Raw genomic sequence first — 15,756 nt, 5'->3', positions numbered from 1 at the left:
ACTCCCCACTACACCGTTGATCCCACACACACCCACTACACCGCTGCCCCCACACCCCCCACTACACCGCTGTCCCCACACCCCCCCACTACACCGCTGTCCCCACACCCCCCCACTACACCGCTGTCCCCACACCCCCCCACTACACCGCTGTCCCCACACCCCCCACTACACCGCTACCCCTACTCTCCTACTACACTGCTGCCACCATGCTCTGCACTGAGCTGCTGGTGTCTTTGTCATTCATGCCACTGGCTCTGGCATGCCTGCTTCAGGTTCCTGGGTACCCACTTTGAGGCCGATGGAAGGGAGGAGAACTGAGAAAAAATGAAAATGAGGCAAAAAACGGGTGGAGCAGGTGAGCTCGGGTTGGATTGTCCTACTCCGTCACCATCAAAATTGGGTTTTCAGTCCATCTGAGGATTCTCCTAGTCCGACAGACATCAGACTCGATTCTGAGGACTACTACGGATGCTACCAATTGGGTTATAATGTAGGAAACATGCAAACAATTTAATACACAGAAAACACTCATTAACGATAAGGTGATAATGTCAAATCCATCCATTTTTGCAAAGTTAACTTAAGTATGAAGCTTGGCCAGATCACAAGGAATAACACCCCCTTTCTTCTTTGCAATAATGCTGTGTGAGCTTTTATGTCCACTTGAGACATACAAGGGCTTGGTTTAACATTTGATCCGAAATAGGGTGATAGATAATCACAATATTCTCATAGGCAGTGTCCGACCTTGAACTGTGGATGACCATCTTTACCAGTTCTGGAAGCATGGATGTTGTGTTTGTCAGGGAATGGGCTAATTCATGGGGCTGTTTTAGTTGTGATCACAACATGATGCCAATCACTTTGTATTCTTATCAGTTGTAAAATGTTAATCTGCCTTTCCAATTTCTACTTTTGTCCCTTGGAGGTATTGTCTGATACTTGACTTCATTTCCACACTCTTCACCACAAGAACTCAATATAGGCCGATCCCTGTATACAGGGAATAGTTTTCAGCGGTTTCAGTTACCCAGGGTTTACTGCGGGCCGAACGTATCATAGGGAACCTTCCAGAACCAGGGACCAGGAGGCTGCTGGGAAGGTACATTTCCTATTGAAATGAATGGGTTCGCTGCTAACCGCAGTTTTGGGTTTCCGTGGTAAGTCATGAAACGTATCTCCCGTGGGTACGGGTGGGGGGGCTATTGTATTTAACATAATGTCTCTAAATTAAAGATCCTGCCCAAAGTCCCCACATAAACCAAAAAAAAAATGCAGACAGCAAACTGCCTATGGACACACTGAAAGATTTTTTAAAAAATTATTTATTCACAGGTGTAGCTGTTCCTGACTAGCAGTTATTGTTCATTCCTAATTGCCTTGGAGGCAGTTAAGAGTCAACCACATCACTGTGGTTCTAGAGTCACATGTAGGCCAGACCAGGTAAGGTTGGCATCTTCCTTTCCTCAACGACATGACTGAACCAGATGGCTTTTCCTGACAATGGTCATCATTAGACTCGGAGGTCCAGATTTTTATTCAAACTTCACCAAGACAGGGTTTGATCAAAGGTCCCCAAAACATTACCAGGGATCTCTGGATTAATAGTCTAGTGATTACACAACTAGGCCAAAACCTCAAATAGAAAATCTCATATTAATACCTAATTAAATCTGGACATTTAAAGCTGTCAAGGAAATTTAAACATGGATCAACACAAAAAGGTTATAGAGTTTCCAGATTCATGCTTCATGCTAGATAAAAGGGAAGATCAAAGCTCGGTTTGTGACAGATAGGAATGATTTGCCACTATCAGCTAGCCTTTGTATCAGGATGGTATCCCCATCTGAATGAAACTGACAGGACCTCAGGAGTATTAATCCACAACACGGCATCAACATGAATAGTACTCCTTATTTGGAAGAGAACTTGAGCTTGTGAAAAGCTCAATGGAGGCAGCCACATTTTGTCTGTTTTAAAGATAGCTAGGAGTTGTTTAAGGATACTTCCATTAAAGCTATCAAACTATCAGTTCAACCAATCTGTGAACAAGACTCATTTATAAGCATCAGGCCGTTAACGCACAGAACCCGTTCCAGATTGCCTGAGAACTAACTTCTGAGCTACACAACTAAAGGCAACTTCACAACCTGTTGTCATTCTTCACTTTCCAAGACTCCAACTTTAACTTTAAATCCCAAAACCAATAGGCCTGCCATGTGTGAGAGAGTGGAAATCATGAGCCAGAGAGTTAATTGTAAATGTATATTACCTTTATCTGTATTCAATCTTTATATATATGAGTGCGAGTGAGTGTATGAGATGTTAGCCTAATTCAGTTTAAATGAATGAGAACAAACATCCTTCACATTTTTAAAACTCACAAGTGCTTGCTGCTGAATTATTTGAATTAGGATCAACATTCCAACAATAAGGAAAGACAGACCTCTTTTTCAACAAAACATGCAGATTGTGGGCAATAAAGGAACATATACATTCTGATCATGACTAACAGCCAAGGAGAATAGAAGCTGTGATTATAAAGATGTGTTTTGCAGTGATTGAGGCTCAAAGCTTCCTTTTGACTCTTTGCTCTCTGTGTTGGAGGCTATCTTGTTCTTTTGGAGGTTTCTCTCGTAAACCTATTTGGTCATTACTCTAAAACGAATAGGAAGGTTGCAAAATGTTACTCCTGAAGATGATTCACTCTTTTATTTCTTGGAGGATGAAGAGAAACAGCAGGAAAACTAGGAAGTCAGACTCATAAGGCAGCACCACAGGGTTCTATGGAATGAGAATTCTTGGCATTGGAGGTTGGCTTATTCACACAGTGCCATGAAAGATGTCATTATGCTCACCCATGCACACATCTTCATGTGCCTTTGTATCATTTTGATGCTCTGTCAGCATTTGGCTTTTAACATCAGTGTCAGTGCAAACATTATTTGAATGCCAAGCAGCCGACATATAGTATATGTCCTAAGCTTCCATCCAGATACATCATATGGTATCTTTATTTTCTGACCATCTTATTTCTTGTGAGCTGTGAATCACGCAATGTCAACTCTTCATCTGGATAGTTTTAATTACCCCAACAGTTGTCTGGTGAATACCAAAGATAGTGTTAACAATAGAATGGACCGACTTATTCTGGCATTGTTAGATCTAAAAGGTTCTAGTGTTGGTTCCTTATCTGTCCCTCCAGAGTCTTTTCTCTGACTTCTGCAGAGATAAGAATGCAAAATGTAATGAGTTTCATGTTGTTTCCTGTTTTGTAGGGACTTCCTCAGAGTTTGAGCCCAGAAGATCATCGCTAATCTTAGTACTTAGTCAGCACTTACTGTCTGTGAGTAATACGCTCTCACACATCTCTATTCCAACAGCTTTAGAGTTGCCAGGACTTGCTGTGCCAAATTCTCTGCTGTTCCTTCTCAGAACCTCTCTTCCCAGGAACTGCATACAGTCTTGACCTGTTTGGTAGGAATTCTCACTGCCATCAGTCTGATGCTGCTGAATTTGACAACTATTTGAAATTTTGCATCAGTTTTCTTATGGAATTCCTACACAAGCAGTGAGGTTTCAACATACATGTATGTTGTGCAAAATTCTAAATCCTTTTCATTAAAACATAGATGTCGCCCATATCGATTAGTGCACAGGATAATGCTCTTAAATGAGTGAATGTGGTCTGATGGTAAGTATAGATCTACTATCTGAAATACACAAAATATATATCAGCAGAAGTTCACAGCCACAACAGCTAATTTTTCTGACTTTTGCAGATCCTGTCCTGTATTGCTATTCTGTTTTTTTCCACGTGGTCATAGCTGCTGTATGGATAACTCTTCTTGTATCAATCTTGTTTTCATTGCTTGTGTGCCTGATCGAGAGATGTTTAAGAAAGAAGGAACAAATGTGCATTTATGTAGTACCTTTCACTACATTATGGATTGGTTCACAGCCAATGAGATAATTGGAAACAGGCCCTTTGGCCCAACCAGTCCACACGAACCCTCCGAAGAGTAACCCACCCAGACCCATTTTCCTCTGACTAACTGACCTAACATTATGGGGCAATTTAACATGGCCAATTCACCTGACCTGCACATCTTTGGACTGTGGGAGGAAACCCACGCAGACACGGGGAGACTGTGCAAACTCCACACAGATAGTCACCTGACACTAGAATTGAACCTGGGACCCTGGTGCTGTGAGGCAGCAGTGCTTACCACTGAGCCACCGTGCAGCCCATTGGTGCAATATAGGCAAGCATGACAACTGAAAAGCGAGTGTTGTTGTATATAAATTGTAGACAGATGTTGACATGAACTGGAGATTCATTCATGCCACTAAAAAATGGATCAGAATAAAACAGTGGGGTTATTAGGCGATGTGGTGTGTGTTTATAGTGTGAATCTCTGTAACTGGATGTTTACAGAAGGGTTTAAAGGTTGGTTCTAGTTGTATTCTTCAGTCACTGGAATATAACACACAACAGTGTTCAATAAATGCAAATGTGATAAATGACCACCTAGTTAGAGTTAGTCACACATTCTGAGCTTTTCTTCAAATATTAACTCAAGATCTTTCATGTGTTACCTAAGAGGACCGATGGTACCTCGATTTAAAGTATAATTTGAAATATATCACTTTCGGTCTCCCTGACTTAAATAACTTTGTTAAAATTTATCTCTTAAGATTAAACAGTGATGAGAATCAGGACAAATGGAATGGCAGACTGCCTGCTCCCCTGCACTTACACCAACAGATCATATGACTGGAATGTTCGTGCTGTAGTGTTTAAATTGATACATTGGGTTACAGAGAGATAAGGGGAAGTCAGCAACGATGAGAATGGTAAGTGAGCGGGACAGGACAATTGCATTTTGGGCAAGTTATGGAGGATAGAATTTGAGAATTTTGGAGCAAGGTCATTAGGGTCATTGAGTCAGAAGCAGAAGAAGCATGAATAGTTATTTCAGCAGTGAAGCAGTAAGGCTGGAATGTAATTTTTGGTGATACAGGATGTAGCCTTTGAAGTTCAGCTGTAGGTTGAACAGACACCACATTTCTTATTAATTCAGTTTTCTAAACAAGATGCTACACAGAAGTTAGAAAGGGAGGAGAGTTTACAGTGGAAGCTGAAAATGATTAAATCCATTTCCCTAGTGCTTTGTTGAAGAAATTATGACTCAGCCGTTGCTTGATGTTCGACTGACGGTGATAAATCTAATCATGGTTGGGGAGAGGTAGAATGATTAAATTAAATGAGATGAGATCAGCAGTCCATTACTAAAGGGATGAAACTGAAAGGGATAAAGCAGGCAGCAGTGAAATGAACCTTTTTCAGGGTTAAGCAGAGAAAATGAAATTATAACCTGAGCCCAGCAATAGTGATGACCATTGCAGTAGCCAGCAAAGAAGTGAAAGTCCTATTTAAGGGGTAGAAGTTGATCAGTTGTGACTGGAGATGTGAAAGATAATACAGTTGGCACTAAAGGAACAGACAATTGGTTACAGGTCAGTGGACTTTGATCACAGAGACTTGTGAAGAAGCAGAGGTGCAGTTGAGGAATGCAGACTCTTTCAGGAGGACAGCAGTGAAGCAGAAATGATCGATGGATACCTTACCATGTAACTGTCCTAATCACTCATGTTTGCCACATTGGATGTTTTTATTTCAATATGGTGCTCTCTTTAACTTCCTTGGTTAACAAGGATTGACTTATCCCCAACCTAGAATCCTTTTTCTTCACAGGGATATATCTTAAGTATGTAAGTTAGCTCGCTGAGCTGGAAGGTTTGTTTTCAGATGTTTCGTCACCATGACTAGGTAACAGCATCAGTGTGAGTCTCCAGTGAAGCGCTGGTGGTATGTCCCACCTCTCTATTCATAAATCTTCCAGCTCAGTGAGCTAACTGACATACTTAGCATCAACGTGAGCTACAAATCTTCTCAAAAATCGCTAATGTATCTTTGCAGTTAGCCATGAACTATTTTCTTCTTTTAACTATCTTTAGTGCTAAACCCCTTTCCCAGTCCACTCTCGCTTGCTCTGACCTGATTTCTTTGTAATTACCCTTTTATAGCTTTGCATAGCTGTTCCGACCAACATTCCTCCCTTAAATAAATAATCCACTTATTTAAATAGATTAACAAATCTAATAAAATGAAACTATAGGAATTTACACAGATGCATTAAGTATTCATGTTAATATTTTCAGTGCAAAATTTCAAATCATTTGTCTGCAATTTCCATTGAATAGCTAAAAGGTGCTGCTTATACTATTTCTTCAGGGTTCCTGCCAATCATACATTGCAGTTATGGTGAGAGATTAGACAAACCCTATATAGTGATTGGAACCAGGTAGACCTCATTGACTATGGTCATTGATTGGGATTGTTAACCTGGGCCAATCAAGAAAGCCGTGGCTGATCAGTAAAACTAGGAGATTGCCTGCCCCTCTTCTGCGGTTATGTTAGAGCCCGGGTGTCCTTGGAGAAGGAGCACGCGGTGTCCACCAACACCCTGGAGTTGTTCAGGGAGAGGTGGGCGCCGCAGGGAGTGGAGTGCATCATTTCTCCCTCCAATTCTATTTTGATTTAGTCCCTACCCACCCCTTCACTGTTTTGATCACACAGCACTGCCCTTTGATGTGAAGGGCAGTGCTTGTCACTGGCCACTCGGGTGTTTTTCTATCTTCCTGGTGGTGGAAATTGAATAAAGATTGGTGCACTTTGTGTCTTTCACTGTGTCTCACACCTGCACACACACACCATGGGTGCTGGGGATAAAATAAGCACTACCGCACTTAGGTGGTAGTGTGGGGGTTAAATAAAAAAAAAAAAAAAATAAATAAATAAATAAATAAATAAATAAATAGGGATTCACACAGCACTAGAAGAAAAAAAAGAAAAAAATAAAACTAGGAGATTGCCTGCCCCTCTTCTGCGGTTATGTTAGAGCCCGGGTGTCCTTGGAGAAGGAGCACGCGGTGTCCACCAACACCCTGGAGTTGTTCAGGGAGAGGTGGGCGCCGCAGGGAGTGGAGTGCATCATTTCTCCCTCCAATTCTATTTTGATTTAGTCCCTACCCTCCCCTTCACTGTTTTGATCACACAGCACTGTCCCTTGATGTGAAGGGCAGTGTTTGTCACTGGCCACCCGGGTGTTTTCCTATCTTCCTGGTGGTGGAAATTGAATAAAGATTGGTGCACTTTGTGTCTTTAAGAAAAAAAAGAAAAAAAAAAAAAGAAAAAAAAAATAAAACTAGGAGATTGCCTGCCCCTCTTCTGCGGTTATGTTAGAGCCCGGGTGTCTCTGGAAAAGGAGCACGCGGTGTTCACCAACACCCTGGAGTTGTTCAGGGAGAGGTGGGCGCCGCAGGGAGTGGAGTGCATCATTTCTCCCTCCAATTCTATTTTGATTTAGTCCCTACCCTCCCCTTCACTGTTTTGATCACACAGCACTGTCCCTTGATGTGAAGGGCAGTGTTTGTCACTGGCCACCCGGGTGTTTTCCTATCTTCCTGGTGGTGGAAATTGAATAAAGATTGGTGCACTTTGTGTCTTTCACTGTGTCTCACACCTGCACACAAAAGAAAAAAAATAAATAAATAAATCCCCCCCGGTCTCTCTGGGGAAGAGGCACCGGCCCTTGGAGGGGAGGGACTCTCCTGCAGCGCGCCGGCGGTGCTGCCCCTCTCCGGGGGACGAACCAACGGTGCCCCTCGACTGTCCCGCACCGGGAAAAAAAAAGAAAAGAAAAATAAATAGGGATTCACACAGCACTGTCCCTTGCTGTGAAGGGCAGTGTTTGTAACTGGCCACCCGGGTGTTTGCCTATTGTGAGAAAAAAAAAGAAAAAAAAAACTAGGAGATTGCCTGCCCCTCTTCTGCGGTTATGTTAGAGCCCGGGTGTCTCTGGAGAAGGAGCACGCGGTCTCCACCAACACCCTGGAGTTTTTCAGGGAGAGGTGGGCGCCGCAGGGAGTGGAGTGCATCATTTCTCCCTCCAATTCTATTTTGATTTAGTCCCTACCCTCCCCTTCACTGTTTTGATCACACAGCACTGTCCCTTGATATGAAGGGCAGTGCTTGTCACTGGCCACCCGGGTGTTTTCCTATCTTCCTGGTGGTGGAAATTGAATAAAGATTCGTGCACTTTGTGTCTCTCACTGTGTCTCCCACCTGCACACACACACACCATGGGTGCTGGGGATAAAATAAGCACTACCGCATTTAGGTGGTAGTGTGGGGGTTAAATTAAAAAAAATTTAAAAAAAGAAAAAAAGAAAAGAAAAAAAAATAAAAAAAAATACAAAAAATAAAAACAAAAATAAAACTAGGAGATTGCCTGCCCCTCTTCTGCGGTTATGTTAGAGCCTGGGTGTCTCTGGAAAAGGAGCACGCGGTGTTCACCAACACCCTGGAGTTTTTCAGGGAGAGGTGGGCGCCGCAGGGAGTGGAGTGCATCATTTCTCCCTCCAACTCTATTTTGATTTAGTCCCTACCCTCCCCCCCACTGTATTGATCACACAGCATTGCCCTTTGATCTGAAGGGCAGTGCTTGTCACTGGCCACCCGGGTGTTTTCCTATCTTCCTGGTGGTGGAAATTGAATAAAGATTGGTGCACTTTGTGTCTTTCACTGTGTCTCACACCTGCACACACGCACCATGGGTTCTGGGGATAAAATAAGCACTACCGCACTTAGGTGGTAGTGTGGGGGTTAAAATAAAAAGGAAAAGAAAAAAAAAAGAGAAAAAAAAACTAGGAGATTGCCTGCCCCTCTTCTGCGGTTATGTTAGAGCCCGGGTGTCTCTGGAGAAGGAGCACGCGGTCTCCACCAACACCCTGGAGTTTTTCAGGGGGAAGTGGGCACCGCAGGAAGTGGAGTGCATTATTTCCCTCTCCAACTCTATTTTGATTTAATCCCTGCCCTCCCCTTCACTGTTTGATCACACAGCATTGCCCTTTGATCTGAAGGGCACGGCTTGTCACTGGACACTCGGGTGTTTCCTTTCTTCCTGGTGGTAGGAATTTGAATAAAGATTTGTACACCTGTTGTCTTTCACTGTATCTCATACCTGCACACACACAACATGGGTGCTGGGGAAAATATAAGCACTACAGAAAAAAAAAGAAAAAAAAAGGATAAAAGAAAACAATATAACTAGGAGATTGCCTGCCCCTCTTCCATGGGTACATCTGAGCCCGGGTCTCTGGAGAAGGAGCACGCAGTGTCCACCAACACTGACGGTATTTTCAGGGAAAGGTGGGCATTGCAGGAAATGGAATGCATTATTTCCCCCTCCAACTCTATTTTGATTTAGTCCTTGTCCTCCCCTTCACTGTTTGATCACACAGCATTGCCCTTTGAGAAGGGCATTGCTTGTCACTGGCCACTTGGGTGTTTCCTTTCTTCCTGCTGGTGGCAGATGACTAGATGGCTGGCATGGACCAGATCGGTCTGGGTTTAAATCCCCATTCAGTCTGTGGTGAAATCAGGGCTTAAGTCCTTGTCCTTTATATTCTTTCATGGGACATGGGTCAGCATTTATTTCACATCCCCAGTTGCCCTAGAGACAGTGGTGGTCAGCTTCCTTATTGAGTCCGTAACATACTGTATGTGCTATTGAGGGTCAGACCTACCTCCTGGCAGACAACTGAAAATGGATCTCAGCGTGCAAAGTTGTAAATATGTGCATTTGCGTAACACTATTGCTGAGAGAAATTCATGATTTTAGCTCCTCATTTACAGCAAAAGAGCAGCTATCTTTGAGGTCAGAACACCACAAGCACCAACAATTTACAGGCCAGTGAGATAGATTACCAGCTGATTGAAATGTTTATTCCCACTGTCAGACAACATATCTTCCTCATCAGCTAAAAATTCACTGCTGATTAAAAGTGATACGTACAAAGGGCACCACAATTTCAATCAATTTTACTGACATGTAATTTGTTGTATATTACATATGAAGCCTGAATAAATGTATCCCTGTAGGCATTACCATTTTCACATTCAAAAATGGGAAGATAAAATGCTGGCAGCAAGGTCTAAAAACATAAATTCATATTCATAAAATAAAAAAATCCCTGATGTATTCTGGAATGCAAGAGCACTGCAATTACCCACTGACCCAGAAGGGCCGATATTATTTCAACTAACTCATAGATTTCTTATGTCACTGATTTGCTATAAAGGCAAAATATTTGACAAATATAACCAAGTGTTTTGAAGAACTGACATATTTGACAAATTGAAGGAATGCAGGAGATGGGGTTGATACAGAGCTATGTGGATTTTGAATTGAGAACAAAATCAAACAATTAAATCACAACATTTATATTAAATATGTATTGTCCAATTAAGTTGGATGGAATATGAGAGAATGCAGGACCTCAAATGAAAGGTTGGTTAGAGTTGCATTACACAGGTGTTGCTAACACCAGAGTTGGATTGCAGCCTCCAGGGGTCAGTGTTGGGTTCTATTTTGGAGAATCTAGAAATGATTTGGACTTAGGTATAGGAAAATCTATCTCAACATTTGCTGAGAAGATAATGGTTTACAAAACAATGAAGTGGACTATCAAAGATAATCAAGATTGACATACAGGTGATTAATGCAAGGGAATGTGATTCACTGTGAAGTAATATATTCTGGAAAGAAAATAAGAAATGTGAAAAGTACACACTGCAAATATGCTGAAAGGAGTTGTAGAGTCATAGAGATGTACAGCATGGAAACAGACCCTTCGGTCCAACCCGACCAGATTCCCACCTGCCAGCACCCGGCCCATATCCCTCCAAACCCTTCCTATTCATATACCCATCCAAATGCCTCTTAAATGTTGCAATTCTACCAGCCTCCACCACATCCTCTGGCAGCTCATTCCATACACGTACCACCCTCTGCGTGAAAAAGTTGCCCCTTAGGTCTCTTTTATATCTTTCCCTTTTCAACCGAAACCTATGCCCTCTAGTTCTGGACTCTCTGACCCCAGGGAAAAGACTTTGCCTATTTATCCTATCCATGCCCCTCATAATTTTGTAAACCCCTCAGCCTCCGACGGTCCAGGGAAAACAGCTCCAGCCTGTTCACCGTCTCCCTACAGCTCAAATCCTCTAACCCTGGCAACATCCTTGTAAATCTTTTCTGAACCCTTTCAAGTTTCACAACATCTTTCTGATAGGAAGGCCAGAATTGCACGCAATATTCCAACAGTGGCCTAACCAATGTCCTATACAGCCACAACATGACCTCCCAATTCCTGTACTCAATACTCTGACCAATAAAGGAAAGCATACCAAACACCTTCTTCACTATCCTATCTCCCTGTGACTCCACTTTCAAGGAGCTATGAACTTGCACTCCAAGGTCTCTTTGTTCAACAGCACTCCCTAGGACCTTAGCAAGTGTATAAGTCTTGCTAAGATTTGCTTTCCCAAAATGCAGCACCTCGCATTTATCTGAATTAAACTCCATCTGCCACTTCTCAGCCCATTGGCCCATCTGGTCCCGATCCTGTTGTAATCTGAGGTAACCCTCTTCGCTGTCCACCGCACCTCCAATTTTGGTGTCATCTGCAAACTTACCAACTGTACCTCTTATGCTCGCATCCAAATCATTTACGTAAATGACAAAAAGCAATTCCCAGGGACACAAACCTCTAGATGAAGGGGAGGAAAACAAATCCAACATCATGTTCATGTTGGGGGAGACCTTTCTGAGTGGCTGCATCAAACTGTGGCCCCTTGATGTGCAAACAGTAGTGACACTACTTGCTGCAGTTCCATCTGTCCCAGATGTTGTGAAGCTTGGGCCTGGCTATTTTGCCGTGGAATATTCCAAGTAGTTGGAATCATTCTGCACCAACTATCCTTTGTGGAGAAGTTTATTCAGAAAAATGCCTGACCACAATCCACTAAGCAGTGATCTGCCACGTAACATCTTTAAGATCCTATGGGAAAAGGAAATGGTAGATTCTGTCAGATGCTTCCCAGGGCAGACTGTCACCTGGCAGAATGCTTCAGCTTCTAGAACTTTCAAACAAACAACCAAGAGTTAGCCTGATTGGTGTTGAGATTGGCACTTGCATGCCTGGTGTCTCATCCACAAGACATTGCAGGTCTATGCAGCGACAGGTAAGAGATGGATATCTAACTCATTCTGGAATGTGTCTTTACAGAGAAGGTCTGCAGAGGGATTTGGTGTTTTTTACTGAAGTACATCCCCATCAACTTTGTCCTTTGGGCTGTTCCAAGTGTCATGTGTTGCAGTACCAATTTCTGGTGGCTTATGAAAGGGGCTCAGCACTGCCATCTATGCTCTTTTCCATGCATAATGCATGAGCCTATCTAATTACAGTGATAGAGGGTAAACCACTGAGTCTCTCTGAGAAGAGATACTCGTTTTAAAAAACAAGGTCTATTTTATTGCATCCCAATAGTAAAAGATTACATTGACTAGATAGATATAATTACAAAGACAATCAGGACCCAGAGACAATATATGTGTCTGCTGAGATCTCATACTAGGCTACTTCCCCTTCAACCAAAGACTGTAACATTGTCAGATTAGGTCGATCTTCAGGTGGATTAATGCAGCTTCAACATGAACTCTTTCAGAACCAGTAGCTTAAAGAACACAAGAATGCTCATTAAAACAAACAGCAATTTGGTAAGAGATGCTTTTTGGGCTTCCTGAATCTGCTTTTTTATTGAGTATGAAGTATTGTCCTCGATTGATTTTAAGGTCCAGGACTACTTGCTGAAGGATGTGCTAAGTTTGGGGCAGCTGTCCCAAAGACTCAATTTGGAAAGGCCACTGTCTTAAGGTCCAACTAGCATAATATACTGAATGGTTGAAACCTGGTAAAATCCCCTCAGCTTGCGAGCTTGATCAGAAATGAATATTGTAAATCTTGTAATTGCAAATGTAGTGAGCAACATAGGGTATTGAAGTAACTAACTGATTGGTTTTGCACTTTGTATGACACCAAATATTTTCACTGCAGCATTGGAAGTTGAGAAGTGATCTGATAGAAGTTTATAAAATATTGAGAGGTACAGATGGAGTTGATGGAAGTTGTTTTTTCCCTAGGATGGGGGATCTCAAGTGTAAGGGGCACATTTTTAAGGTGAGAGGAGAGAGATTTAAAAAAGACATAATAGGGAAATTTTTTACACAGATGGTGATTTGTGTGTGGAATGAGCTTCCTGAGAAAGAGGTGGATGCAAGTACAATTACAAAGTTTAAAAGACATTTGAATAGGTTGGAGGGATATGAGCCAGGTGCAGGCAGATGGAACTAGTTTAGTTTGGGATTATGTTCGGCATGGACTGGTTGGACCGAAGGGTCTATTTCCGTGCTGTATGACTCAATGATCAACAGCCATGTGATGTACTTTTAGAAATGTTATGCATGAAGTATGTTTTTGAAAGAAAAGAATAAACATTTGATCATGCAGTAAGAAGTGCGTATCTGTCTTGTTTTAATAATTGGCTAGTCCACATTTCGAATGCAGTGTGCAATATGCTGTTGTATTGTCTAACATTTAAGATCTCATTGATCTGGTGGAGAAAGCTTAATATGGCAAGAATGGCTATCCCCTTTACCTTTGCTTGTGTTATGGACTAGGCCAGACCACACAAAACATTCTTAAGCAAGCAGCCCAACCATAACTTTGCAGTTTGTATTGGTTAAATGTACAGTGGAAATTACCCAGAGTAAGTTAGCGAGGTTGAATACCACGTTAAAACAGACAAAAATTTATTCACAAAATTACACAAGGAAACACAAAGAACAGAATAAAGAACCCTTACAGAACTCAGTCTATCCAAACTAGACTTAATTATGCTGTTCTGAATACACACAACAATCCCAATAAGCAAACCTCCTTAGATACCAGTATAAATGAACGGAACAGATGCTTACAGGTTGCAGTTAGAAGGGCAGAGAGAGAGAGTTTGTGCAAATTTTAACACCTGAAATAAAAGAGAGTTCATCTTGCTGTGCTTTGACTCACAGATGCAAGAGTGGATTCCAGCAGCTGCAGTTTTTTGTCTCTGGCATAGTAGGGTCAAGGGGCGAAATGTCCTACATCTACTTATTTCTTGTTAAATTTTTGTATAAGCGCTCTGTTTAGTGATTAGCTCAAAAATAGTTATATTCTTCTGCCTGATGTAGAAGTTGTTTCTAGTCTTCCCCAGAACTGACAAGCAGGAGGGTGGGAGAAACAGAAAGCCAGGTAGCATCAGGAGGTGGAGAAGTCAACATTTAGGGTGTAACCCTTCTTCAGGACTGGAGATGGGTGTAAGGAGAGCTGTAGATAAAGGAGGTGGGGAGGCAGGGTCATGAAGCTGGGATAACTGGAGACAGGCAGAGGGTTGCTTGGAGGGGGATGAATCTGGTAGGTGGCTGAGAGGATTGGAAGTTGGGGGAGGGGCTGGGAAGGGACTCGGGGAATGGGAAGGAAGGTTATTTGAAATTGGAGAACTCAGTGTTGAGTCCTCCGGGCTGTAGGGTGCCCAAGCGGAAGATGAGGTGTTGTTCCTCCAATTTGCAGTTTGATTAATTGTGGCAATGGAGGAGGCCAAGGATGGTCATGTCGGAAAGTGAGTGGGAAGGGGAATTAAATTGGGCAGTGACCGGGAGGTCCCATCAGCCCCTGCAGGTCTAGATGAGATGCTTTGCTGGATATTTTGCAAATTTGTTTACAGTGAGGATTGAGATGTGAATATTTTTACAAATTAATTTCTAAGTTAAAGCTTGCTTTAAAGAAATTACTTTCACCAGACAGCAGAATTGTATACAATTCTGATGGGATGCCTGAACCAGCATTCTGGAAACATAATGAAAGATAATTTGACATTAACATGGCCATTCATGCTCAATGCACTGCAACGTTCTAAAGCATTTGAACTCAGCAGGGATTATGATTGCTAGGTTAGGTTGGTAGATGTCTCTTTTGGTGGGTGAGTGGCAGGGGAGGAGCAAAGAGAGGAATAGGATGATTTCATTAAAGCTGACACTTAATCATTTAACTGACCAGAAGGCAGTTTTGTAAATGGGACGTGGTACAGGCTACAGTAATAAACTTATGAGACATATGGGCTCCAGGGGCAATAGTTCTGTCTTGGGCAAAGGGCAGGGTGCAGTGAATTTTGTAAACATTAACTAGGTTGATTACTGAGGTGGATTAGTAATATAACTACTCTATAATAGAGATCCATGGATATAATTCTTACCAATTGAATGAAATAATTTTGGCCACACCAACTGGCCTTTGCATTTCAATTTATTCTGGAATTAAGTATCTTCCAAAGCAAACTAATTTGGTTTCCTCTAGTAGGTCCCTCAAAAAGAACACGCAGAGGTATCCAGTTTTGATCATAAGGTGTTATTGTTCCATAACTGTGTTATGCTATCATTAAAATGCAGAAGGCTTCCATTTACATTGCATGCTTTGTGACCCCTGTATGTCCTCAAATGTTTAACAGATGATGGGGTACTGTTAAAGTTTAGGTACTGTTGTAATGTAGGAAATGTAGCAGCCAAGATGATACATGGCAAGGTCCTGCAAACAACAACAGCATCATAATCACAGAATTGTTTTTCATGTTGGTTGAGGGAAAGGTATTGGCAGGACACCTGGGAAAGCTATCCTGCTTGTCTCCCAAATAGTGGCATTGTATCTTTAATATCCAGCCCAGATGGCAAAGGTGACCTCAGTTTAGTTTCTCAC

Source organism: Chiloscyllium plagiosum, unplaced genomic scaffold (genome assembly GCF_037043375.1).
Source record: "Chiloscyllium plagiosum isolate Xiang-an unplaced genomic scaffold, Cpla_swu_hap1 HiC_scaffold_34, whole genome shotgun sequence".
NCBI lineage: Eukaryota > Metazoa > Chordata > Chondrichthyes > Orectolobiformes > Hemiscylliidae > Chiloscyllium > Chiloscyllium plagiosum.
Note: the sequence above shows the minus strand (reverse complement) of the source record.